This window comes from Erpetoichthys calabaricus, chromosome 5 (assembly GCF_900747795.2).
Source record: "Erpetoichthys calabaricus chromosome 5, fErpCal1.3, whole genome shotgun sequence".
In the NCBI taxonomy this organism is placed as follows: Eukaryota; Metazoa; Chordata; class Cladistia; order Polypteriformes; family Polypteridae; genus Erpetoichthys; species Erpetoichthys calabaricus.
Window position 1 is genome coordinate 112985744 of NC_041398.2, and position 24710 is coordinate 113010453.

Genomic DNA, 24710 nt, shown 5'->3' on the forward strand with positions numbered 1-24710 from the left:
CTAAGGCCTTTTTGTTTTTTCTGGGTACAGTAATCCCTAACCAAGCTAATCACATGCTTGCTCAAGCAAAGGTTTATCTGTAGTCTTGGATACCAGGATGTGCACGACAATGACTTTTAAACTGTTGTGGCACTGACATCACGCATCATATGGTTCTGGAAATGTCCTTAATGACATTGTATCAACCACTCCACAAAAAAGTAGCACCGCAAACAAAATAAAAATGGTATTGAGAATCAAATCAAATTTCATTTGTCACATACAATTATACACAGGGAAATGCTTAGTTATGGAAATTGAAGAAATAAATAAATATTATATAAATAAAAATCCTGGATGGATTATAAGAGAGTTGATACTCTCAATAACTGGTTCATAGGTGTGGTCAGATCTGCCCAGTTCTACCAGAAGTTTTCATGTAAAGGTATTAACATTTAGATGAGCGGGTGCAGCTTGTTGTGTCCACAAATGGAACATGCTCATAGACGTTTCTTCCTTCCAAAGTGCCCCTGGTTGAAGTCACCAGCATTCCAGGGTCAGAACGATTCATCATTGGTGTTGGTAATTGAGTGAATCATTTCTGTTGCTGAGTTAATAAACATCAACAAGCATGAGGTAACTTGGTAGGCAGCAACATGGATGCATCCATGCAATTAGTATTTCAATGTTTGGACTACATATTTTATTTCAAATTGTAATGTGCTCACCCTTTTACATTGATGTTCAATCCTGCTCCTTCCTTCTCCACTTCATCTGATTGTCTCAGATGAAACCCATCCAGATAAAATAATATCTGAAATAAGAAGTTTAAGTCAGTTCTCTGCATTGTCCTTAATGCCACAGTTCTTAAACTCACCGGGACTCACCAAGAGATGCGACAGTGGATCCCAGTTAATTATAAACAAATGAACATTCCTCATTATACGAAGGTCGGCCAGTTCTAAAAACATTCTTCCTTACTTTTATCCTCACTCTGGATCTTCGCACTTTCCACCCTTCCACCTTGAACTGCTCCTCTAATTCGGTGTAACAAAGCTTCATAGGAGGCAGCAACTGCAGCACTAGCAGCTGAGTACAGGAATATTTAATATAATGCCACTTAATGTTCTTCAGAGTCTCTTATATTGTCAGATGTCATAGGTAGTCTTCCGATCGTCATCGCTCAGGTTTGCAGCTTTTCTAAAAGGCAGTTGAGACATTCAGGCTGGTGATGACACTAGCAAATCCTCAATTTTAAAAATCCATTTAAAATTTATAGTTACAATAACATTAATAACTGTAAGGAAAAGTTAATAAAAAATGGAAAGGAGAGAGAGCTTCTGTAAAAGGCTGCCCCAAACAAAAATAATTTAAATAAATTTTTAAAGCACAAACTAATATTAAAACTGAAATCTCCATGTTTCCCAACCCAAAACAGATCTTAAAGAAATGAAAAAATAAACTGCTCAAAAAAATTAAAGGAACACTCAACAGATCTCAATGGGAAAAAAAATCCTGCTGGATATCTATACTGATATGGACTGGGTACTTTGTTAGGAATGAAAGGATGCCACATCGTTTGATGGAAATGAAAATTATCAACCTACAGAGGGCTGAATTCAAAAACACCCTCAAAATCAAAGTGAAAAAATGATGATGCAGGCTAGTCCATTTTGCCAAAATTTCATTGCAGCAACTCAAAATCACACTCAGTAGTTTATATGGTCCCCACGTGCTTGTATGCATGCCTGACAATGTCTGGGCATGCTCCTAATGAGACGATGAATGGAGTCCTGGGGGCCTTCTCCCAGGTCTGGACCAGGGCATCACTGAGCTCCTGGACAGTCTGAGGTGCAACCTGGCAGCGTCGGATGGATCGAAACATAATGTCCCAGAGGTGCTCTATTGGATTTAGGTCAGGCAAGAGTTGGTGCCAGTCAATGGTATCAATTCCTTCATCCTACAGGAACTGCCTGCATACTCTCGCCACATGAGGCCGGGCATTGTCATGCACCAGGAGGAACCCAGGACTCACTGCACCAGCATAGGGTCTCACAATGGGTCCAAGGATTTCATCCCGATACCTAATGGCAGTCAAGATGCCATTGTCTACCCTGTAGCGGTCTGTGCATCCCTCCATGGAAACTCCTGCCCAGACCATCACTGACCCACCACCAAACCGGTCATGCTGAATGATGTTACAGGCAGCATAATGTTCTACATGGCTTCTTCAGACCCTTTCACGTATGTCACATGTGCTCAGGGTGAATCTGCTCTCATCTGTGAAAAGCACAGGGCACCAGTGGTGGACCTGCCAATTCTGGTATTCTATGGCAAATGCCAATCGAGCTCCACGGTGCTGGGCAGTGAGCACAGGGCCCACTGGAGGACGTCTGGCCCTCAGGCCACCCTCATGAAGTCTGTTTCTGATTGTTTGGTCAGAGACATTCACACCAGTGACTGCTGGAGCTCATTTTGTAGGACTCTGGCAGTGCTCATCCTGTTCCTCCTTGCCCAAAGGAACAGATACCAGTCCTGCTGATGGGTTAACGACCTTCTACGGCCCTGTCCAGCTCTCCTAGAGTAACCGTCTGTCTCCTGGGATCTTCTCCATGCCCTTGAGACTGTGCTGGGAGACACAGCAAACCTTCTGGCAATGGCACATATTGATGTGCCATCCTGGAGAATTTGGACTACCTGCGCAACCTCTGTAGGGTCCAGGTATCGCCTCATGCTACCAGTAGTGACACTGACCATAGCCAAATGCAAAACTACTGAAAAAACAGTCAGAAAAGATGAGGGGGGGAAAATGTCAGTGGCCCCCAGCTGTTAAACCATTCCTGCTTTGGGGGTCGTCTCCTTGTTGCCCCTCTAGTGCACCTGTTAATTTCATTAACACCAAAGCAGCTGAAACTGATTAACAATCCCCTCTGCTAGTTAACTGAACAGATCAATATGCAAGAAGTTTCATTGACTTGATGCTATAATCTGATTAAAAAGTGTTCCTTTAATTTTTTGAGCAGTATATATCAGCAAGAACAGACAAGATTCAAAACTTACAATATCAATAACATTAACCTACTTTATTCAAAAACAGAATTCAAAAGAAAACAAAAACTGCTTACAAAAATGGTCAAAAATATACTGTAGCTTTTAAAAAGCAATCTAAACCGAACAAAGTCCAAATTGAAATCCAACACCAAAGCGAAAAATTAGAACATAGAGTGAAAAATCAAGAAAAACAAAAGCAGCACTTACAAAATATTCAAAGGAATTTTAAAAATGGAAGCTGAAATGAGCTAGAGCTAACTGACACCAAGTGGTTTAAACAGGATCCCCAGGCAGTGCCAGTGCTAGGCCAAGCTTATTTGTATGCCAACCGACTGTTCGGTAGTTAACCCGTGCAGCTGGGTCCCCCTCCACTCCCCCCACTTATGATCTGTATCCTAGGCAAATGCTTAATCTGACTTAATGGTGGCACCGGCCCTAACCCCAGGTCATACCTGAAGACCCTATTAAATTAACAGAAGGGAAAGGAATCAGAGCAGAACTACAAAACACACAAAAATACCAAAAGAAAACAAAAGGAGGGGAAAAGTTTAAAATTGATGAAAAAACAAAACATAAAAAAACAAAAGCAGCATTCTAACAAATATGAATTATTTCCAGCAGCAAACCGTCATGTATAATTGATATGTGTGATAGAGGCGTTCTAGAATCCACCTCATGTTGATAATTTTACATTAATCAAGTGCACCCTCAAGTAAATATCAGCACTTTCAAAAATACCCTCCGACACATAACTTCTTTACTTCAGCAATGTGGTTCTATTAACTATACCGACCATCTGTACTTTTAAAGTTGCATTCACTGTGAAAATCAGTCAGTCAAGACACACAAATCTTAAATGATAATGATGCTGGAGCCAATAACAGAGCAGACTGCATAGTCTTTACGGTCTGCTTTGTGGCTTCTGCATTGGGTTGCATGTTAATGCTTAGTTTTTAAAGTTTTCAACTTTCTGAGTTTGTTAAAAAATGTGTAATAACAGAATAAGTTGTATTAAACTGAATTCATGACTCTCAACAGACCCCAAGTGTCTGAACAAGTATGTCCTACATTCCTCTCTTACAACCCTGAACTGGAATAGGTGGGTGCAGAAGAGGGATTTATATTCACCAGTCCTGTAAGTTCTCACTGTTTTGTTTTCTTTCAAATAATAATAATAATAAAATATTTTTGTGTAAAATGTATCTTCATTCTGCCCAAAGCACATAAACCTAATCTTAATACATAATTCGCCTGCTTCCTCACTCACTCAATCACGTCTGTCCAAAGCCGAATGCGCAGTCGCTTTCTGTGCAGCTGCCCGAAAAACCTTACGAGACCGACATCCAACCCCAACATCGCGGCAGGCAGCGGTTTTACGGCTGCAAAAACTGAAAGAGAAAGGCGACTTCGATTAAAGCTCTAGAGGCCTGAAAGGCGATTTCGACTACAGCTTGAGGCCTAATTACGCATTCTGATTCAATTACGCATTCATTCAATACACCTATATCAGGTTTGTGGTGCTTATACTTATTACTATTCCATATTGTACTGGAACATTCATCATTCAATATTATACTATAGGCCTTTAAAATTCATCAACTAACAGTACAAGCCTGTACAGTAATGAGTAAAGCTGACTACAATCATAACAAAACAACTTCTTCGTTACTTATCATTTATTCTTCATACACTGCTGAAACAAACTCGTGCCCGTTTCATCTTACATTGTCGAAACGGGCTCTTTGTCTAGTAGTTTAATAACTTGAAACAAAACAATATACTTTTAATCATAATGACCAGAGGCTGAACATAATCAATACCAAGCTAAGGTTTGATGCTGAAACTGATCTAACATCAAAAATATTTCACAAACCAAACCACAAAGCCCAATAACCAGAACAAAACTGTAAACCATGAAGACAATAAATAAGATTTTTGTTCACACACTATACAAGGAATTATCAGTCAATCTTGTGCATGCATCAACTTATACAGTATCCTGCCTCTCCAGTCTACAAACAGACCTCAGAATGTGCGTCTCGAGATCCGCAGGTCTGACATTGTGGTCAGCAACACAGGAGCGCCACAGGGGACTGTACTTTCTCCGGTCCTGTTCAGCCTATATACATCAGACTTCCAATACAACTATGAGTCCTGCCACGTGCAAAAGTTCGCTGATGACACTGCTATCGTGGGCTGCATCAGGAGTGGGCAGGAGGAGGAGTATAGCAACGTAATCAAAGACTTTGTTAAATGGTATGACTCAAACCACCTACACCTGAACACCAGCAAAACCAAGGAGCTGGTGGTGGATTTTAGGAGGCCCAGGCCTCTCATGGACCCCATGATCATCAGAGGTGACTGTGTGCAGAGGGTGCAGACCTATAAATACCTGGGAGTGCAGCTGGATGATAAATAAGCTGGATGGACTGCCAATATTGATGCTCTGTGCAAGAGAGGACAGAGCCGACTATACTTCCTTAGAAGACTGGCGTCCTTCAATATCTGCAATAAGATGCTGCAGATGTTCTATCAGACGGTTGTGGCGAGTGCCCTCTTCTACGCGGTGGTGTGCTGGGGAGGCAGCATTAAGAAGAAGGACGCCTCACGCCTGGACAAACTGGTGAGGAAGGCAGGCTCTATTGTAGGCATGGAGCTGGACAGTTTGACATCCGTGGCAGAGCGATGGGCGCTCAGCAGGCTCCTGTCAATCATGGAGAATCCACTGCATCCACTAAACAGTGTCATCTCCAGACAGAGGAGCAGCTTCAGTGACTGACTGCTGTCACTGTCCTGCTCCACTGTCAGACTGAGAAGATTGACATTATTCAAAGTTGTTGTCTATTTTTACCTACATATTTATTACTCTTTAATATTGTTTTTTGTATTAGTATGCTGCTGCTGGAGTATGTGAATTTCCCCTTGGGATTAATAAAGTATCTATCTATCTATCTATCTATCTATCTATCTATCTATCTATCTATCTATCTATCTATCTATCTATCTATCTATATCACATGCACCACGCATTCTAGGAATTCACAGAAACAATCACCATAGAAGCTCCCGACACCGTTGCTCTGAAATGGCAGCACCCATAGCAAATCAAAGACGGCATTACAGCATAAATAGTTTTCAAGTCTTCCAAGTCATTATAAAACAAATCAAAAATGTTATTTTCAAAATACACAAGTTGCAAATCAACTAAATAGACATTTACAATACACATTGAGGGGATACACTTAAAAAGTTAGCAAAAATCACTGATCACACCACAATGCCAAACAGGGCTATAATAAACTGGGTTCCAAATGGGTTTAATGGCTTGTAATTGTTGTGATGAACCTCTAAAATGCTATGTGACAAGAGAGTGATAAAGAGACCTACTGTAACAGCTAAGAGGTGAAACGTACTGGGGAACAGGGAAAGGATGTAATCAAAAAGCAAGGCAGTGGCAGATCAAGGTTTTTAACTGGTGCGGCCAACATTGATAGTAGTTTCCTTCTTAAATATGGCCCCCTCCATATTAATAATAATAAAACATGAACATTTAGCACCCAATGTACATAAATTCCAAGAATGTACCGTATGATTGATAAGTCATCAGGGGTGACTGTTTGATTTTGTGCATATTGGTGGAGATGCCTTCCTGAACGTCAAACCTGAACCAAGGAGCTAACTTAGCATTGGATAATTCAGATAGGCTACAGACATTGTTGTTTTTTTATCACTTGCTGCACATTCATCTTCCTGTCTTGTTACAGTTTTCATCTACATCCAGTGCACTATTTTCTATGTTATTTGTCAGGTCATTTTCTTCATCGATGGCTCGTCTCTCTCCAATTTATAACTTTGAACTTCTTCGTGTACTTGTCATTGCCTGCTTTCACTAGACATAGTCGTTGGTTGGCTTGAACCAAATAAGTGTGTGAGTGGAATCAAAGTTTAAGTCAAGAGATTTCTCTCTCACTGTTTTGTGTGTTCTGATATACCTGAAATGTGCTTTACTAGCAGGTTACCAAATGGGTGAAATAGCTTTGTGCCAAGGGATGTGTTTACACAACCAGTATTTGCCATTTTTAAACTCCAAAATTGGCTGCTGTAAAAAAAAAAAATATATATATACATATATATATATATATAATATATATATATATATATATATATATATATATATATATATATATATATATATATATATATATATATATATACAGTAATCCCTCCTCCATCGCGGGGGTTGCTTTCCAGAGCCACCCGTGAAATAAGAAAATCCGCGAAGTAGAAACCATATGTTTATATGGTTATTTTTATATTGTCATGCTTGGGTCACAGATTTGCGCAGAAACACAGGAGGTTGTAGAGAGACAGGAACGTTATTCAAACACTGCAAACAAACATTTGTCTCTTTTTCAAAAGTTTAAACTGTGCTCCATGACAAGACAGAGATGACAGTTCTGTCTCACAATTAAAAGAATGCAAACATATCTTCCTTTTCAAAGGAGTGCGCGTCAGGAGAGAGAGAGAGAGAGAGAGAACAAAGCAAGCAGTCAAAAAAAAAATCAGTAGGGCTGTTTGGCTTTTAAGTATGCGAAGCACCGCCGGTACAAAGCTGAGAGAGAGAGAGAGAGAGAGAAAAACAAACTGAAAAATCAATACGTGCCCTTTGAGCTTTTAAGTATGCGAAGCACCGTGCAGCATGTCGTTTCACGAAGCAGCTGCACACAGAAGGTAGCAACGTGAAGATAATCTTTCAGCATTTTTAGACGAGCATCCGTATCGTCTAGGTGTGCAAACAGCCCCCCTGCTCACACCCCCTACGTCAGGATCAGAGAAAGTCAGTGCAAGAGAGAGAGAAAAGTACGTTGGGTAGCTTCTCAGCCATCTGCCAATAGCGTCCCTTGTATGAAATCAACTGGGCAAACCAACTGAGGAAGCATGTACCAGAAATTAAAAGACCCATTGTCCTCAGAAATCCGCGAACCAGCAAAAAATCCACGATATATATTTAAATATGCTTACATATAAAATCCGCGATAGAGTGAAGCCGCATAAGGCGAAGCGCGATATAGCGAGGGATCACTGTATATATATATGGTCACACATGTGTGCATAGGGGACACCTGAAGGACTCTAGGGACTGCAATTCTGTGTCCTAATGGCTTTCTCTCTTCCTCCCTCTGCAGACCAGTTGATTGACAACTAGAACACCTCTGATGTCACATCCAAATGGGCACATCTCTTCCTATCAGAAGGGCCTATACAGTATCCAGAAGCTCTGCCATCTTGGGATAGTTCTGTTTTAATTCATGTTTGCAAAGGTGACTCCTCAATTTTTTTTTTTTTTTTCCTTTTCAATTTTGCTGCAACCAATTATACAGGGTGGCCGACTTTGCACCACAACCCTTTATCATTATCCACTCTTTCTGTTACAATGGCGTTGTCAGCAGGATTTTTTTGCTAGGATAATGGACAACAGTACATGGCAACCCTACTTCAGGCCAGGGCCACTGAACTACGGGCACTATAGGTCAAGATTGGGGAACAATGATATCAGCTCCTTGAGATGGGGGTACATAGTCAAAAGTGTGTTGCCCTCCGGCCAGAACAAATGATGAGTCCATCCCAGGTATTGATGCCATTGCATGCCGATGACAATATTGAGACTTTCTAGTACTTGAACGTGCAGCTACCTGTCACCTCTGGGAGCATACAGAGTGGTCATACGTACTGGTGCTGTTCTTGAAGGGACCAGCTCAATATTACGACCTTGTTGAGCAGGTCACCACAGATTGTAACCAACTCAAAGCCAAGGTGCTGCTGAGGTATGGAGTTAATCCAGACCAGCAGGCAAGGGCTTATCAGGAGTGAAGGTTTGACCCAGAGTGGATGACCCACTCCTAAATATTTGAACTCTGGGGCAAAGCTGGGCGTTGGCTATGGCCAGCAATAAATGATCCAAAAAAATGGTTGAGGTAACCTGCAACCTCGTAGTAAACACCCTTCCCAATTATCTTGCCCAGCAGGTCTGGCGGCTGGAATATAACAACATCTATGACCTCATTGTAGCCCTTGATTGGCACTTGGTATCCTCACAAGTTGAGTGCTCAGAATGGCCTGTTGATCCGCACAAGTTCCCAATGGGATGCGTCGCCATTCATAAGTCTACCCACTGTGACATGAAATCATCGGAAGAACTGAAGAAGGAGCATGTGCCCCTTCCCTGCTGTTGCAAATGTGGGAAGATGAGTCATTCCACCGCAACTTGTCCCTGCTTTGGTGATGTGATCAACTGAAGTTGGGTGTGAGGTGAGAGATACTGTTTCACTGCCAATCCCCTATCATTTCCTTGTACCAGTGTGGTAGTTAGCACAGCTCTTAAAGACACTGGCAGCAACATTTCCATTATTGCACCCCATTACTGCGACATTAGTGCCACTGTGACAATGGGAACCTGGATCGACCAGTCTAACTGGCATCCATGGAGAAACTCAATGGTACAGGTCCGCCCTTATGTATAACCACCTGCTAAGGGGTAACCCGAAAAATCAGGCTGTCTGTTTTATGCAGCCCACCTTTCTTTTTGATACTGGGGCTGTAGACAAAGTAAATGTAGAGATATACAAACCACCCCATCTAAAACACCGGTCCTTATAATAGATGATGAGAACCAATCGCAAGCTGTTTCCATGCTGTGCTGTCAGGCTAACCCAGTGTGACCTGGGCAAGGTAACATTGGCTCGCATGGTTGTCTCTATGGCAACAGACTCTGAGTTGTCACAGGTTATCACTCCACCAACTGAAGTTGCTCTGGACCCATTCTCAGATTCACATTTTTAATTTCAGCAAAGATTACAACTATGATTTAGGCTCAACCATTCATGAGTTCCATGCCAGAGACTGAGTCATGGTCTTCATTCCTACTTCACATTACAAATTATTGGAACATTGGCAAGACCCCTATGAAATTAAGATGAGGAAAGAACTGGTTGATTATTTAGTGAAACAACCAAATCGTCAACAAGTGGAACGAGTGCACCATGTGAACTTGCTGAAACCGTGGAAAGACAGGGACCCTGATCCCTACTCTGGACAGCCTTGTTCCTTCTTTATTCATAAAATGATCCATAATTTCAGCATGTATTTAATGACCAAACAATGACAAGTGTTTGAAGCAGCTATCTTATTTGTCCCAGACGTTGTGAATGAAAGACCCGGAAGGACCTCTCTGATTGCAAATGACATCATCACCGAGCCAGAATTTGTCTTCCAAGAATCCCCATACCGTTTTTGGAGGCAAAATGAGTAGAAGTGGCACTTGAGATCAGGAGAATGCTAGATCTTGGTGTAACTGAGGAAAGTTTTAGTCCCTGGTCTAGTCCCATCATCCTGGTCCCAAAACCAGATGGCAGTTGGAGCTTCTGCAATAAATTCCATTGACTTAATCAAGTCTCCTAATGCTTACCTGATGTTGCAAGTGGATGAACTCCTCGAGCAACTCTGACCATTCTTAACATGTCAAAAGGGTAATGGCAAATTCCTTTAGTGGAGTCTGCAAAGGAGAAGACCACGTTTAGCATTTCTAGCAACACATTGGTAGTATTATGTCTTCCCATTTGGATTGCACAGGTCACTGGTGACTTTCCAGCATCTGGTGGATAAAGTGTTATGGCCTAGCAATACTTATTATGTCACCTACCAGGATGATGTCATCATCTATTCCGGCAACTTGGAGGAACATGTACAGCAGGAGCGTATGGTGCTCCAGGCACTAAGTGAAGCTGGTCTCCAGATCAACCCAACAAAATGTTTCTTTGGGTTGATGGAGGCCAAATATTTAGGCTACTTGGTGGGAAGAGGTATGGTGCAATCATAATGCATCAAAGTTGATGCCATCATGAAAAGGCCCCATCCAAAGACCAAGGTTTGGCAGGGTACTACCACCAGTCTCTGAGAAAGACAGACTTCACAAAGAAGCGGGCCCCTAACACAGTGGTATGGGATGCTAAAACGGACAATGCATTTTGTGAGTTTAAACAGGCCCTTACTCAGTGCCTGTATTAATAACACCTGACTTGTGTCTGCCTTTTATCTTACAGACCGACGCTTCAGATACAGGTCTCAGTACCATGTTGAGCCAAAGCATCAAAGGTGTTAAGTTAAGTAAACATCTCAGTATGTTCCTGAGCCGGAAACTACTAGACTGAGAGACCGAGTATGCAGCAGTGGAAAAAGAGGCCATGGCAACCAGCTGAGGTACTACATCCTGGCCCATGAATTCACTCTTGTGACTGACCATGCACCCTTACAATGGATAGCAAAGAGTTGAATCCGCGGGTCACCAGGTCATTACTGGACTTTCAGCATTATCTGTTCAAAGTCCCCCATTGTCGTGGTTCTCTCCAAGCCAATGCCGATGCTCATGACCTCATGGTTCAGACTGCCAGACCTGATGAGTTTGGACTGAGGGCTGGGGTCCTGCCATGCATGTGTGCATTGGGGACAGCTGAAGGACTCTAGTGACTAGAATTTTACCACCACTCCAGGGTTGGTGTTCTAATGCCTTTCTCTCATACTCCTTCTGTTGACCGGTTGATTGACAACTTGAAAAACTCAGAAGTCATTTCCGGTGTCCGTCCAACTGGACCCACCTCAGCCTTTTGTAAGGTATTGTTGTTAATAAACCTTGCGTTTAAACTCGGGACTTGTGTCTATGCACTTGAGTCTGGGGATGGGGGATGCAACAACCCCTAGTAGTGGTCACTATATACAGTATATATACTGTATAATATATATATATATATATATATATATATATATATATATATATATATATATATATCACACAGTATAGAATCTTGGAATTGCTGCAAAGTGCTACTGAAATGTGGGAGTTGTATAAAGTGGTGTATGGTAAGGATGCTATGGAAAAAGTACAGAAGTACAGTAGATTAATTTGAAGATGACAGTAGCCAGTAGCGCAAAGATACGCGCACATTTATTCTATAGGTTCATCCCGGGAATTGAATTGCCACACTTCATTTATTATTCATACAATATGAAGCTTTATACTGGAATGCACCAGAATGTCATTACATTTTTTTTTGTCATATTTGTACCCCCAATATGGTGGGGATTAGGGCAATTGCTCAGCAAGAGTTAAAAAATATACTAAAAGAGACAAAAGTAAAGTTTGTGAAAATTTAAATCAAAATCAGTAGCCAAAGATTAGTAGCAAAAGATCTTTACCAAACTAGAAATTCTTTAACTAAAACGATTTTGAAAAGAGTTTTAGTATATTTTCTAAAACTAGGACGGCAGGTAATGTGGGTGAATGTCTTTTATGAAGGTGAAGTGATAATATACTGTAAGTAGTCAAAAATCACATGGCTAGCAGTGGTATGGCAGCACCCATGCATCTGTACACACAATGGTATCACTTAAATAAGAAATGCTCCTTCAAAAAAATGAGCTAAAAAAACACCACATGCTGGAATTATCAAAAGAATGTTAAAATAAGCAAATGACAAAAAAAAAGTATGCAGCATGTGGAAAAACTGGAATTGAGGTCCATGACTATAATGACCAACCCTGCATTTTATTCTGTAATCATGTGACCCAAAGGGGGTGTTCTTAAAGCATTGCACATGGGAAAAGAGAGCTAGAATCTGGGAAGCAAGTAGTATGAAGTCACTACCAGGACAGAATTCTGAGTTCTGAATTCAGAAAGGTGGCAGGAGTTGGGAGGAATGAGGAATTGTCACATACAGTTAGGTCCATAAATATTTGGACAGAGACAACTTTAATCTAATTTTGGTTCTGTACATTACCACAATGAATTTTAAATGAAACAACTCAGATGCAGTTGAAGTGCAGACTTTCAGCTTTAATTCAGTGGGGTGAACAAAACGATTCCATAAAAATGTGAGGCAACTAAAGCATTTTTTTAACACAATCCCTTCATTTCAGGGGCTCAAAAGTAATTGGACAAATTAAATAACTGGAAATAAAATGTGGCAGCACGGTGGAACAGTGGGTAGCGCTGCTGCCTTGCATTTGGGAGACCTGGGGACCTGGGTTTGCTTCCCGGGTCCTCCCTGCGTGGAGTTTGCATGTTCTCCCCATGTCTGCGCGGGTTTCCTCCCACAGTCCAAAGACATGCTGGTTAGGTGGATTGGCGATTCTAAATTGGCCCTAGTGTGTGCTTGGTGTGTGGGTGTGTTTGTGTGTGCCCTGCGGTGGGTTGGCACCTTGCCCAGGATTGGTTCCTGCCTTGCGCCCTGTGTTGGCTGGGATTGGCTCCAGCAGACCCCCGTGACCCTGTGTTTGGATTCAGTGGGTTGGAAAATGGATGGATGGATGAAATAAAATGTTCATTTCTAATACTTGGTTGAAAACCCTTTGCTGGCAATGACAGCCTGAAGTCTTGAACTCATGGACATCACCAGATGCTGGGTTTCCTCCTTTTTAATGCTCTGCCAGGCCTTTACTGCAGCGGCTTTCAGTTGCTGTTCGTTTGTGGGCCTTTCTGTCTGAAGTTTAGTTTTCAACACGTGAAATGCATGCTCAATTGGGTTAAGATCAGGTGACTGACTTGGCCATTCAATAATTTTCCACTTCTTTGCTTTAATAAACTCCTGGGTTGCTTTGGCTGTATGTTTTGGGTCATTTTCCATCTGTATCATGAAACGCCACCCAATCTATTTGACTGCATTTAGCTGGATTTGAGCAGACAGTATGTCTCTGAACACCTCAGAATTCATTCGGCTGCTTCTGTCCTGTGTCACATCATCAATAAACACTAGTGTCCCAGTGCCACTGGCAGCCATGCACGCCCAAGCCATCACACTGCCTCCACCGTGTTTTACAGATGATGTGGTATGCTTTGGATAATGAGCTGTTCCACGCCTTCTCCATACTTTTTTCTTGCCATCATTCTGGTAGAGGTTGATCTTGGTTTCATCTGTCCAAAGAATGTTTTTCCAGAACGGTGCTGGCTTTTTTAGATGTTCTTTAGCAAAATCCAGTCTAGCCTTTCTATTCTTGAGGCTTATGAGTGGTTTGCACCTTGCAGTGCACCCTCTGTATTTACTTTCATGCAGTCTTCTCTTTATGGTAGACTTGGATATCGATACGCCTACCCCCTGGAGAGTGTTGTTCACTTGGTTGGCTGTTGTGAAGGGATTTCTCTTCACCATGGAAATGATTCTGCGATCATCCACCACTGTTGTCTTCCGTGGACGTCCAGGTCTTTTTGTGTTGCTGAATTCACCAGTGCTTTCTTTTTTTCTCAGGATGTACCAAACTGTAGATTTTGCCACTCGTAATATTGCAGCAATTTCTCGGATGGGGTTTTTCTGTTTTCGCAGCTTAAGGATGGCTTCTTTCACCTGCATGGAGAGCTCCTTTGACCACATGTTGTCTGTTCACAGCAAAATCTTCCACATGCAAGCACCACACCTCAAATCAACTCCAGGCCTTTTATCTGCTTAATTGATAATGACATAACGACGGACTTGCCCACACCTGTCCATGAAATAGCCTTTGAGTCAATTGTCCAATTACGTTTGAGCCCCTGAAATGAAGGGATTGTGTTAAAAAATGCTTTAGTTGCCTCACATTTTTATGCAATCGTTTTGTTCACCCCACTGAATTAAAGCTGAAAGTCTGCACTTCAACTGCATCTGAGTTGTTTCATTTAAAATTCATTGTGGTAATGTACAGAACCAAAATGAGAAAAAAGTTGTCTCTGTCCAAATATTTATGGACCTAACTGTAGCTCATATGTAAACCACTCTTCTGTTGTTTTTAATTTGATTATATTACGTGTGATTGTGTTGGCCCAGATTGTCCTGCCATTCCTATGTGCCTGTGAAGGGACGCACACTTGACATAAAGTCAGACTGTGCACTTGGCCTTCAGTTAGGCAGCCAAGCAAAAGAGAAAGGAAGGGAATGCAGGCAAAAGAGGAAAGTCAGCATAAGAGAACACGAACCAAACAGACTGAATGCTGATGTGTTAATACAGCATCACGGCCATCTTCATATTTTCTTGTTCACAGACTTTTCTCTCAAGAGCTCAGAAAGGCAAACAAAGGGTTAAGAGAGCTGCTAAGAAATACTGTATGTCTCTGCGGTTTACCAAACCACCAGGGACAAGCACAAGCTTTCTACTTCATTGGTCCACATGGCCGTTGCATCATAGACGACTCACAAGCTCGTTTCCTGCCTGAGTGAGTGGCAAAGCTAAAGTTCAGAAGCAGAAGACGCTAATGTGATTAAAGCTTGCATGACTGACGGAGCCCACAATCTCTTCTTCATTACAATTGCATTTTTTAAATACTTATTTTTATTCTTTATTTTTTTTAATGTGGGGGTAAAATGTCAGACATGTACCACTCATAAAGCATTCCTCATTAAGATGCATAGAGTGGTTTTCATGGTCAAGGCTGTTCTCCACAGAAGCTCTGAATCATCGTTCCCACTGACACAATTATCTTTGCTTCACCCTCTGAAAATGTCAAGGGCAAAGCAATCATCCATTGAAACTGTTAAACAAACCAATGAGATAAATGCCTGAAGTGTGAAAAGGGGTTGTATTACTGAATGTGAGAATCTGCAAGAAAGCACGTGGCTTATCTTTATTTAAGGGAGCCGGAATGAGGTGGCCTATAGGGACAATGGAATGAGAGAGCTACTCACTTAGTGTTAGCATCCTCGTAATGGAACTCATTGTCAAAAATTCTATAGAGAATCTAAATATCCTAATTGTGATCAAAATCTGTTTCATATTCAAATTTCATCATTAACAGATTCCACTCCATGATTTGTAACAGTTAAAAATTACAAAAGTCGCATTGAAACATTTAAAAGTAGAGCAATAAAGCAACCAGAAAAACAAAAGAAAAAGAAAGAAAGAAAAAGAAATATGAGGCCACTTACCAAGAAACAGGGTGTCATAGATTGAAGCGATTAAGGATTATTTCAGCATGACCTGTAGTTTCAGGCTGGACTGTAACAAAAAGGAAAAAAGGAAGGAAGGAAGGCAGACAGACAGACAGACAGACAGACAGACAGACAGACAGACAGACAGACAGACAGACAGATAGATAGATAGATAGATAGATAGATAGATAGATAGATAGATAGATAGATAGATAGATAGATAGATAGATAGATAGATAGATACTTTATTAATCCCAAGGGGAAATTCACAAGGGGAAATGGAAGTATGGAAGTATGGCCGCCAAAAACAGATCACAATATGCTTATGAAGTATTGTCTTATTTGGGCACAGTCCAGAAATAACCTAGACACCTCAGATAGCAATTGCCCATACCTGGCAAGGACCATAACAAATTCTATGAATATGTAAATATGTGAATATTTATACTGACAAGAATCCATTAGGAAACCAGAAGACGACCAATGCTGCCCCACCAGTTTGCCCCACTGGACTTGTATAGCTGTCAGCCTTCCCATTGAAGAACTAAATGACAATTGTATGTTCTATTGGCTTCTCTCCTGCCTGGATATGTATGTATGAGGTGAGACACAAAACCGGACTGGGCTTGGGGCTTTCCTGGAAAAATGTCTGGAGGTTGGCTGAACATTAATCATAGAACTATATCCCCTTCTACACGCCTTCACAAACCGCCGAATGACTAGGTACAGTATATCCTGTGAATAGCCCAATCAGTATTTGCACAACAATTGCTACACGAGTTGCTGTGATAATATCGGGTGAAAAAATCGAACGGTGAATCAACATCAAATTTCTTGCAAAATTGAAAAAAAAAAAAGGCCACAGAACTTATGAAATGATAAAAACAGTGTACGTTGATAACAGTTTGTCTCACACACAAGTTTTTGAGTGGCACAAACATTTCAAGGAAGGACAAGAAAATGTGGAAGACGTTCAACGCCCAGGTCACTCATGCTCGTCTTAGATGGATGAAAACATCAAAATGGTGATTCAGATTGTTCAAAATGATCATCTCCTAGGTGTTCGAGCTATCACAGAGTTGGCTGGTATTGACAGGGAATCAGTGAGATGCAATTTGTACAAAGAACTTCACATGACAAAAGTTCATATAGAAGGTGACAATGTTTAGAATACTGTAATTCATCAATAAATATTTTTTTACCAATCCAGTAATTTTGTGTCTCACCTCGTATAAATAATTATACACTGTATTTTGGGAGGTGGAAGCTACATTTTAAAGCTAGTTACTGTAAATTCATATATCTTTTTTTGTACCATATTGCTCTCATCTGATTATTTCCACCATGGTTTCTAAAGGGATGTGCATGGCTCAAGTCTCTTCTGAACCAACACAAAAACACAATCCCAGGGAGCAATTGAAGAGGTGAGTTCCAAAACCTGCTAAGTAAATTTTTTGGCGAACTTTAGGTGAAGCATGGTTGTGACTCATCAAAGGGTCGGCTATGTGCTTGGTATTGAACTGGGCTTCAAAACCTGCTAAGTACCAAAATATAGTGCTATAAATTTTGAAGTGAGTTCAAAAACCTGTTAAATACATAACCAGCTTAGTTCCAAAAGCTGTTAAGTACACCAGCCAATCATCTCAGTGCATTCGCCGCATGACAAAAAAAATGGCAGACGTAAATATGGAGTTTGATGAGTCAATTTCTAAATCAAAAAATCCCAGGAAACGAAGCAGAAATCCTGAGAATTGGAAAAGAAACGTAGAAAAGAAGAAACGATATAGCGGCACTGAAAAGACGCCAAAGATTTCTTGCAATCATGCAGGTGTTGGTAGGCATCGTGGAACGATATGCGACGTTGGCCAGCTCACTCTGGCTGATGTTGAAAAGTTTCACAACGACTTTTACAAAAACCAAGGGAAATGGAGCCAAGATGCTTTTATTCTGGTCCAGATGTGCATTACAAAGCCGAAGGCTCCACCAAAGAAAAAGCCAGCAAAGCAAGCGACCACTGTTGAATACTATGTAAGATATTTCCAAACATATTCTTAATAATTTTGAATATTGCTAAACTACGAATATGCGGATGCTTGGAGAAGCGAGAGCTACATTTTATGGGTATAATGAGTCGGCTAAGCTGAGGTGATTTTATATAACTCCCACTAGCTAGCCTTTGTCCGAACCTCTAGATATCAGGTTTAGGGTTAGAGATTAGGATTAGGGTTGTAGTTATGCATTATTTGATTTGCTCAACTTCGCTGGGGAGCTGATCACCTGAGCTGATCATCTAGGCAGATTCATTGTAGTCACAGTTTATTGGAGTTTGGATAAGGGTTCTGATTCTCCGCACCTCTCCACGGTTGCATGTTAGCCAAACCCTAAAATGTTTGGACAATGATTCATATTATTTGCATCGGTGCATCGAGAATTCATGACTTTTAGCATTACTTTTTAGCTAAATAGTTTAGAGACTAAAAGCTCTGTATTTCATTTGTTATATAATAAAAATATTCAAGATCCAGAGCACTTTTGATGAAAGTTTCTACTTATAGGTTTATGGAATAGCATTGATTTAGCATTATGTTTTTTTTCCTATTTTTTACAAAAATGTAAAATATTCAGTTTCTGAGATGTCCAGCAATTGACCTTCAGTAATGTAACAACCAACATTCTGCAAAAAGAATTTTAAAAATACCACTTCAAATACTTAAAAATTATTTTTCTCCTTTTCACAAAAAGATGTCTCCTGTACTTAGCTGATTTTGCAACTCAGCTCTTCAATTGTCCCCTGCTGGAGACAATGGGAATGCCCACTTCTAACATATAAAGGAACTCCAACACCCCTCTTTCTCGCCTCCTCTAAACAGTCGCAGAGACTAAAGCCTGTCACAACAGCAGTAGAAGTTAAGGTAGAAACCATTCCTACAGTTCCTTACTGGGCACAATCAGGTACACGTAGTCAAACTCACTCAGTCAGGGTAAGTTTATAGTCCTCAGTTAACCAGATGGAAATTCGAGGGAAAGAGAGTGGAACACTAAGAAGATTCAAATAATTGTGCAAGCTCCACAATGGAGGGCTCTCCACAGTGAACTGAATCCTGACGCGGGTGCTATGAGATGGCAATGGCCTGTTTTTCCATTTGAATTGTAAATTGGTGCACACTTCTCAACAGTGTGTAACCCTCACGTTTGGACTCTAGCTGCAGAGCATGCTGGTAGGGGACACATCTTTACATGTCACTCAGCATGAAGTTTCTACATAGGAAATTCTTAGTAAAGACACGGGGGCTAGGAGTATTGCATCTTAGTGTTATATTCGGTAGCCACACATGTCCAGTGTATAAAGCACCTGCAGCTACTTAGTAAACAAAAACAGACAAGGGAGTCGTGCCAGCCTACTTGAAGATTTTCGTTTACCTGATGACCAAGGCATAGATGAGCTACAACCTCCAAAGGTCTTTGGTGATCCACTCCCGAATCTTCATGTATCCTTCCAGAGGCGGCCTTTGGGGGTGGCGACTAGGGCAATCGCCCCAGACCCCGCGCCTGAGGGGGGCCCCGCGATAGGAGATTCTTTTGTCACCGTCAGCTCATCATACAAATATGTGGGGCCTCTGCAAGACATTCAAATTCGTTATAGACTGAAATACGGTACGTGGTGGATTTCTTCTAAAACCTGTGACCGTTGCGAGCGTGGAAAGAAGCTTTTCAAAGTTGAAACTTATCAAAAATTATCTACGATCAACAATGTCGCAAAACAGACTGCAGTTTAGCTATTTTATCAATCGAACAGGAACTTGCCTCAACATTGGACTACGAGGATCTTATCAACGATTTTGCTCAGCGAAAAGCCAGAAATGTGGACTTCCGTCTATGACTGTCAAAGCAGCTGTTTGGTAAGTGTTCATTTTAGTGTTCTGGTTCTCCATAATTAAATAAATTTGCTGACTCCAGCGGGTTCGGCAGAAACGACTGTTATCTAGTTTGTTAATTTTGTGTGCAAAATGTTTCTGAATCATTAATTAAGTTGTTAAAGGCCACTAAACCAATATAAGAACAATTACAATACGTAATGTAATCAAACGGCCAATGGTACCTACATAAGGCACTATGTTTTTTAACAATAATAAGGCATACAGCATTAGAGGCAGACAAGCCTGTGAGCATGGTGGTACGGTATATAGCCTACACTTATGGCTCTCGGCCCCGCATATGACACTCGCCCAAGGCCTCACATACTCCTAAGGCCACCTCTGATCCTTCAGCAGTGAATCTTCATTTTACACGTAGTTCCAGTTGTTCTTGTGCCCTGCCAAACCTACATTTGGCAAACCGTTTTTAGCTAGACATCCTGTCATACCTGGAATGAAAATGTTACAAAAAATTTTATTAGTATTTTTTCCTATAATAAATTCTCTAAAACATAGATATAAAACTATTCATTTCTTCCCTATCATATATTTATTTATCGGTTATATAATGTCTATCGATCTATCTAACTTGACCAAAGGGCTTCTCTCTTTGTCTAGTTCCCCCAAAGGGCTGAGCAGGCTGATCATGCAGACGTCACACAGCTCCTCCAGACAGCCATGTGCTTCTGAAAAACCCTAACCCTACCCTACTGCAAAAGCAACTAACACTTCTAAGAAAAGCAACTGCCCTGACTTTTAGATCAATCCTGAAGCTTCTGCCTTCACATGGTACTCTAATGCTGTTAAAATTTATAATTGGTAACATGGTACCAAAAACTTTAGGACCTCCAAATCCTTGTGAGAAGCAATATCTTTAAGAGATGGCCCTTTTGTTTAGCTCACATGAAGAACTTTCTTGGCCAGATTTCTTTGGCCTATTCAGTATAGCTGCTCCAATTGCGGAGGGTCTCTGCCATGTCCCCTGAGTAGCAGGACCTAAACCTTTCCAGCTTCTCTCTTTACTGTGTGAATTTGAAACAAAGTGTGAGACTGCAAGCAAACTAAAGTACAACAGAATGCAAACTATCTAAAATATCTGTGCTGTTGGAGGATGCGGATGTTTGCTAAACAGATTCAATGTGTATCCATCTCAAAATGAAATCGATACCCAGACTTCTCTATCCAAATAAGCTCTTGGGGTTCTGTGCCTTTTCTAGTCAACACTGGCCAACCAGGTGTCTCTTTTTGGTTTCCTTAGGAAGCAATAGTATGAACTGAGGGTGATCTTTGCTTTCCTGTTGTTATAATCACTCGAGCACAACTGACATTCACGGAAACTGACACTTGCTTTGCTGTGTGGTGGGTTACACCATACAAACTAAAGGTCTTACTTCATTAAAAGGCATCTGTTTAGAAAGCCTCTTGACTTGCATTAACATTCTTAGCCCCTCTTTCATTATAACACTCTTTGATCAGGTCTTTGTTATGTAATTCTCTATCTAGAAGTGTGTCAGGAGTACTCATGAGCCACACCTAACATGGCTCTTCTTTCATCACACGCCTGTTCTTTAAGTAGGAGGGTGGAGGATTCTACCCAGGCAGCCTCAAGAAAGTGTAGACTCACAATGTTTTTAGAATCTGTGGGAAGCATCGCCCAACACCAGAAATACTGGAAAACAGGAGTCTAATTAAGTTTGGCTGCCAACTAAGTATGTAACAGAGCTTCTCAGTAAAAGTGTGGCTAACAGTAAGTGAACACAACTTTGATTTTTTGCCGTTATATGCTCCTAGTTACACTGGGCAAGCGTGTCATATAGTAAAAAACTGGAAATGGTCCTGCACCTGTTACATCTCTTTGAGTTTGTGGTATCAGTTGTATTTTGGACTTTTTTACCAATATTAATTTCGGGTGGATCCATTTAACAACCTTTGATTGTATATTAATCTCACACATGCTCCTTATTTAATTGATCAGTGTGGTGGAGGATGAGTGCCCTTACCTGGCCGGGACCCCTGTGTTATGGAAGAGCTGGGGGAGAGGACTTGCAAAGGGCATTATCTCCCGCAGAGCGCTAGATTGTAGCCCCCCTTGATTGCAGGGGTGGCTAGGATTCCCACAGGGCTTCATGGAAGTTGGAGTTCAGCACAGCCCTATTGGGTTCTGTTTGTGCCGCCGGTGGTGCTGTAGGGACTGTGGAGGCCTACTTCACTGGGCTTCCATCTCACCCAGAAGTGCTTCCGGACCACACTAACGGGCCACTGGAAGTACTCCCGGGTGCAGGATAAAAGGAGGCTGCTGCCACTGCTTCAGGAGCCAGAGTCAGGAGGAAGGTGATGAAGCTTGCTAGAGGAGGAGTGGAGGTGGAAAGAGGAGAGAGAGAGAGAGAGAGAGAAAACTGAAGATAAAGTGCTTCTTATATTGTGCTTATTGGTGCTTTGTACTGTGCTCTGCAGGTGGGAAACAATTTGGGAAGCATTTCCCACAGTAGAATAAAAAGCCTGTGTGTGAAAGAACTTGTATCTGCATCAGTCTGTGTCGGGTGTGAGGAGCTGGTGCACCCCAGCAGGCCGCATCAGATTCATCTTAATTATCTCAATAGTTATATCGTGTAAGATTTCAATTTGTTTTTGCACTTCCCATTATTTATTTTTTCATGTTTTTGGATTATTAAGGGGTTTTGATTTACAAAGAATCTAATTCTGTCATAAATTTTCACTTCACTAGTTTTGATTTGACTAAGTTATTAATTTTTCTCTTTACACTGCACCACCATTCTGAATGCAGTTGATCCCATAATGCTATGTTAGGACAACTGTAGGTGGGTGACGTTTGATATCATTGCCTCAGTGGTATAAAGGTTGATGTCATGCACTTCCAAGTTGTCCAAAATTGTGAGCATTCAAATTCAACCTTGTGTATGTTTTTTGTTACAGATCCTTGATGTCTACCTTTCGATTTTGATTTTTGTCTAGCAGTTTGGTGCTTACTTTTCTGATCTCCCAGTTTCAACTTCTGGTCTGACTCTTTGACTACCACTCTGTTTCCTAGTCCCTCCATTATTTTTCATTCTCAAGCAGAACAAGGACAAAGCTGGATAGGATCATTCAAAGTTTATCCATTAGTAGTGGCTGCTCTGCCAGGATATAATTGGTAACATATTTATAGTATTAATCTTTTATTTTATTTGTTGTGGGACTACATAAAATTTCAATTATGTTTGTTCAATGTTTATAAGTGTTGTGTTTGTCTGACTTTTTTCTTTTATAAAATATATTTTTTTCCTTCTGCAACTCAACCGTTTTGGAGGTCCAGGGGTTTCCTCTTAGGTTCCGAGTTGCATACATTAAAAGAAGTGACCATGCATTTCAAAAGGAAGGGAGAAAAGGAAGCATCAGAAAAGACCAAGATCTATCACAACAAACACTGCTATCATTTCATCAAAAGGAACAACTGATCATCACTTTTCATCATCTACGACCCATGGCTGTCAGACCGCTATCTGGACTCACTGCTAAGATTGTTTTGGTTCACATTTCCGACTCTGGAGTGTGTAACCATCCGAGTGCAAGTGCAGTTGTTACATATTTATTTATTATTATTGTATTTATCTATTTATAGTATAGTTTAGCTCTTTACCTGTCTTGCACTTGTGCTGCACCACCGTCCCGTTATTTGACACCTCTGTATGCTGCAATACCGTCTATGGATGGTATAACAATAAAGCCACTTAATTTGACTATTTTTATTTTTTTTCACTTCATGAAGTCTTATTTTGGACTATTTTTTTATATAATTGCACTGCCTTTTGTGTATATGCCTTTTTGGGCAGTGATATTTTGTGGTTCTAGATTTTAAGGGCACCGCCATTACGTGAGTTTATTTGCTATAATTACAAATGGTTGCTAGACATGTGACACGCATGATATATGACCAGGGACATAATGGTCACCATGGTATACAGTATAAGATGACCTCCGGCATTAAACAGTATCCAAACTTGTAAGCAATTAAAGAGAAGACCCCATAAGAGAATTGAACACTCAAATAGTTTAGGAAAACGTTTTTGGTTTCAAATTTATTTTGTTTTGTTTAACGGTTTTTGCTTTGCCCAGTAACTTTGTTTAACAATCTTACTGCTACTACACGATAAGTCCCAATAATGGCCAGCTATGAAAAGGGCAAATACAGAATCTTTATAAATAAAGAGATATATTTCTACAAGAAAAAATGCTCTGAGGCACAACAGGTATACAAGAGGTGAAAGGAGTTGGCGGAAGAGTCAAACCAAAAAACCAAAAGAAAAATCCAAAGCATAGTCGATGTTATGAGCTGAAAGTCTGCATGGGCCTGAAATTCAAGCCGAACCCAAGACCCTGTGACCTGACCAGACCCTGCCCAAACTGGAGCTAGCAAGTCTGACGCCTGACATCGTAATGTTCTAACTGATCCTGATTTAATTTGCACACCGCGATGAGCTCAGTAAATATGTGCAATTAGAACAGCAGTGTAGTCAAGGCAGTTGACAAAAAGTCTAAAATGAAAGTGCACCTATTACTTTAGAATATCTAAAGGAAATTTTTAAATAAGAGTTTTATCAGTTTACTTGCACAGCTTTGCAATGTACAGTATTGTGTAAGGATAATTATAAGTTATTTGTCTTACCGGTTATTGCTGGTAGTGAAATGGAAACTTTCGTTTGTCTTCCAAATCAACAAAACTGTTGGGCCAACTCACTTTTGACAGTAATGATGAAGTCGGTAATTCAATAAGAGTTGTGCAGGAACAGAATTTCATCCACCATTTATGGTTTTAGTGCTGTTC